We start from the raw sequence: 5,315 nt of genomic DNA, 5'->3' as shown, positions 1-5,315 counted from the left end.
GAATTTACTAGACAAATATTATTTTTTGCTAATATACATATAATCGTTGGAACATATGATATCCATAAAAAAATCAACAAATTTTAATAGATTTTAAACATTTTCGCAAAAACCAGCACATGAATAATAAATTTCTAATTTTAACCAAATCATCAGGTTTGAAGTTTTTTCAGTCTGCGCAACTCACCTTCATTGTCAAACAGTCCTTGAAAATAATATTAGGAAATTAATTGAAGGTCTTTCTCTATGTAACAGTATTTACCGTTGCTTGTAACTTTTTGAAACCGCTGCAGTATTTCAAGGTAAGAATTACTTGAAGTCTCTCACAGCTTAATGCTATGAGTCCAATATAGCCCTGTACAACATCAGTTTGTTTTCCAAAGTCAGTTCAGACCAATCGTCTAATAAATTGGCTTAAATTCAATGCCAAGTTATTAGTTTTTCATAAATATATGTTTTTGCTAAGTAAACGTCTGTCAAGATGAATACCCAGTACTTTGTATCGTTTAACTGGATCTAACTGGTGCACACGTATCACGTTTCGTTGTATAAGTTATATAAGTGGACTTGGTTTCGTTCAGTTTGACTTTTCAGCCATTTATCTGTTCTGTTGTTTGCGATTGTGGTATGATTTTTCGCTGGAAGATCAGAGGTATAAATGAGATATAGACAGGGCCCCAGTATAACACCAGCTTTAATCGAATACAATACTGTGAATTCATCTTGCTGTCTTACCAAAAAATGTTTCTCTGTTGAATATGATTTGAGGAATTGGTAAAAAGGAAACTGTTTTCTAAGTTTATGTTTGCCAGACTTTATCAAACGCTTTGCTTACGTCCAGGGAAGCTGCTAATAGGTAGGATTTACCTTCCTGGGCTAAAGATATCTTTGTCACTACTCTATGTACCTATTCAATAGTACCATAGGCAGATCTAGAGCCGAACTGGTGGTCTGAAGAGAAAATATGGGCCAATGAAAGAAGAAGATATTTAGAAAGAGCTTTATTGAGAAAAATGTATAGTGAACGTTATGAAATTCAAGCAAATAAATGATGAAAGAACAATAAAGAAGATATAAAAACAGAATATAGAATTGTAACTATCAGAAAACGGTGGATAGACGAGGTCAAGACCTAGGAAGAATGAAAGTTGAAAATTAGGAAAAAAACAAAGTAAATTAGACTTAGAATAAAATCTAAATAATTACTTACAAATAGGAGTTTCCTTCCTTCAAAATTTGCATTTCGAGTGTACTTTACTACGACGAATCTTCAATTTAATTAATATAATTGATTGTTGTATATAATTAACTTTCCTCAAACCGAGTAAGAGTAATAGTGAGCTGGACAATCCTCTGAGTGGAAAACCGTAGAAAGTTTGATAAACGGATTTGGAATACATTCAGTTCGACTCATTTACATTCGAAGATCGTCCCTTATGTTGAGTTCTCACTTCATCCAATGCAGAACAAAGCATTCACATAATTGCTTTTGTTGAATTCAATTAGAATAACATTACTGCAATATGAGAGACGCAAAAGGGTTGAAAGAAGGGACGAAAATGGAGAGGATAATACGATGTGAACCATTAATTAATAGAATTAGGTTTCATTCTATGAATGAGTGACGCTAATTTTCAATATTCTCAATATTGAATAATAAAAAAATTGCTTGTTCAAAATGAAATTAGAAGCGTCGAAGTTTTCCGAAAAAATAGTTACTTGCAATAAATGAAATGGCATTACAATAGTCACAGATATAGAGGATCCTCCGCCAAATATTTCACTTGGGCTTTCGCCAATTTATGAAGAAATTGTTATGGTATTCATTCACAATCTGTAGGATTTAAATGATAATTTGATATTAAGGAAACGGATTATTATCAATCTGAGCTTATGCATATTTATAAATGGCCTCCGTAGGGTGAGCAAATGCCGTTAGACCTGATTATTTTCAGGTTTACTTCGAAATAACTGCTACTTGAAGAAGTGCGAAATTTCTTCCCCGAAACGTAGATTTGTAGGTATTTTTTCGACTATACAGTGTTGCACTTAGTATAGTAAAGTTGATACTCAAGTTTTTACTGATAGACAGATTGACAGATCTTCATTGACATCAATACACTTTGGCATGTATTTGAACCAATTGTCGAAGCATTTTATAAAAAATAAATAAAATTTCTGGTAAAGAAATGCTGATGTACCACTAAAAATTGAACGTTTGTCGTTGCTCTAATGGAACGGAGACAAGTCCAGTTATTCCCAGACCATCATTTTCTTCGAAGTGCTTCGTGCGTGATCAACTTCTGTTGGGTTTGGTTCATCTGGAAAGAACCATTGCTGTTCATATCTTTTGAAGAACTGTGAATTTTTCCGGCATTGTTTTGTACCAATCGATACAAGCTTTTTTTGAGCGATTGTCAAATGATGCGGCATCGCAACGCGGACAAATCTTTTTGACAGCCAAATCTTCATACAAAATTCTTTTATTTCAATCGGAAATTCCAAACTCTGATTAGTAATTGGTCTTTGTATTATCCTTGCTGTTATTTAGAAATTCATTTTTCACCCTTATCATCATCGTCTTTATTATTTTTGCTTTTCACCGTTTCCTTCAAGTTGACTCCATTTTATGATTTATCCTCGTTGGTATCTTCTTTTTCTCTGTTTCTCATGACTTCATCTGAATCTTCTTAGTTATATAAGTTGTCTACAAGATCATTTGGTGAATCTACCTAGTACCTGCCTAGTCTTCTGCTGATTCCTCTATGAAATCATCTATTCTTTCTTGACTATTAATTTCAGTCTCTCCGACCATTACGTATCATTTTTTATCTTCTCTATGCGAGTTGTGAGTATAAATTCTACTCATTGTCTGAATTATCAATTGAGTGAAACGTGTATATCAATCTATCATATATATCATATCATATATATTTATATTTATAATTCTATAGTAGAGGATATACGATATTAAGTTTATTTTTCAATTCTAATTCCAAATTTCCATGTAATCTATGTTAATTTCCGCGCCTCTGATATAGTTCAATGGCAGTAGTGTAAACCAAATTAAGGATAGCATGAACCTTCACTTTGTTCAGGCTTGATATAATCAGGGAGTGAGACGAAAGCGAAGCGTAATTATTTCTTTGTCAATTTTCATTTCTATTTGTACATTCTTGTCTGTTAGAAATAATACCTGATGAAATATTAATCTAGTCGATGCGCTCAAGAAAAGTCTGTCGTTGTTAACACTCTATAGCGTGATTAAAGACGAGATAATGAAAACTTCTTGACTTTACCTCGTTTAAATTGTTAGAATACGAAGATAAAGTGACATCTGAAATTACCTGGTTTGTAAGCAGTGTCTAATTACTTTGTATTTGAATTTGTATGTGAGTTAGAAGGTACAGTTTTATTAGAATCGGAGTTTGAAGCTTTGAGATCAGTATTCTGAGATTAAATTTTGACTCAGCTATAATTGCTGCGGTAATAATGCGTTATACGTCTCCTTCGAAGATGAAAGAATGTTTGGTAAAGTATACTCAATTGATTTATCGCTGATGGCATTTATTTTCAACAATTTTCTATTGTGTGGCGTGGAACAGCGCTAAATAGAATGATTTTCTTAATACATACACATCGATTTGTAATTTTTCGTTCCTACTTTTTTTAAAACAAATGTACCAAATTTCTTATTCCAAATGCAACCACCTCTAAATAATGTTTTTCTGGTTTTTTAGACAATTCTAGATTCAATTTATGTATAATGCCCTAAATGTATCAGATATATCAAGGATTTTCATATTCATTAATAGAATTAACGTTAAAAGAAAGAACTTTTCATAAAACTGACGTTTGAAGTGACTTTTTCTTGTGCAATTGAAACAGTTGCTTATGCAGACTCCTGGCGAAGATAACAAATTTTTGCTATTTGAAATATGGTACTAGTTCAGAGTGCTGTTTATCGCTATTTGAAGATGTTGCAGCTGATGATAGAACAGGAAACAGGTTAAAAACAGGAATAATTCTGCAAGAAATTTTATTCGTATTTCCTCAGTGATCGTTGAGGACATCCATCCTCCATACACACACAATACACACAATTGATAATTTTATCATTAGTTCATATCAGCATCGGTTATTACCTTGAAGGATTAATTTAAACTTGATAGTAATATTCGAAACTACTTGATTCGAACCGTGTAATTGGCTCCATCTATGAGAATCAGATATAAAAAAAAATTCATGAAATGTACGTACAAAATTTTAATACAATGTTACGTGTAGTTACGGACAAATTGTGAAAAATGTTATAATTTTTTTCCTTCGGTCCTATTTTTATTAAATACGAAAATTTTTTACCAAATAATTATATTTTAGTTTCCTACCTCTTCTATCGTTTTTGAAATACCTTGTTTAAATATATAATTCATAAGCCCATTTTAATCTAAATTTTAAATTAAAATCTCCATTTTCTCACATCATATTTGAAGCTTCACAAACAGGTCTCAAAGTTTTTGAGATATTTGAAATTGGAGGCATTCAAACTTAGACAGTAAAGTAAGGGATAAATCCTTTCTTAATTATAAATGCAAATGAAAAATCCTGAACCAGGCCAAGTCTTGTATAATATTGACCTACTAAAATATTCAAAAATCACCAAAAGAACTTATCTGAGACCATAAACATTGGAAGAATAATATTAGTTGAAGTAGGTTATAAAACAAGAATGCCTCCTGAAGTATACAGAATATTTACTAGAAGTCACATTTTCCCGTCTATCATCAGTAAAATAGAATAACAATTTCATGCATTTAGATCTTTCATCTTGTTAAATGTTGTGAAATTACCACAAATTGAATGGGAAAAAATAGTATTGGATTCAGTGAACCCCTTCTATATACAATAGTATGGACAGGGTGTCCGTTTTTTTAGCTCTACCGAGTCCTTTTCAAGATAGAATTTCATAGAACTTCACTCGTAACTTGTTAATTTCTGTCTATACATAGCTATTTTTTCCAGTTTCTCAGTTCTATTCTTTCCAAATTTCCACACCACCTCGATCTTTTTATCTCACCCTTCATTATGCTCGCAGCTTTCTGTTAAGTTTTCCATATGTCCCAGTTATCCTACAACAACTTTGGGAGATTGAGTGTGACCTATCGACCTAATGGACCATACTAAATTGGATTTTTTTGTGCCGGGTAAAACATATAGTTTATCAAGGAATTATTTCAAATAATGGTGAAATTATTATCAACAGAATAACTCGCGCAGTTATATCTAACACATCATTCAATGAGTCGTGTGATTAA

The sequence above is a fragment of the Diorhabda carinulata genome, chromosome 6 (assembly GCF_026250575.1).
Source record: "Diorhabda carinulata isolate Delta chromosome 6, icDioCari1.1, whole genome shotgun sequence".
Classification (NCBI taxonomy): Eukaryota; Metazoa; Arthropoda; class Insecta; order Coleoptera; family Chrysomelidae; genus Diorhabda; species Diorhabda carinulata.
The sequence above is the reverse complement of the archived record's forward strand: the minus strand, read 5'-3'. Positions refer to the sequence as shown.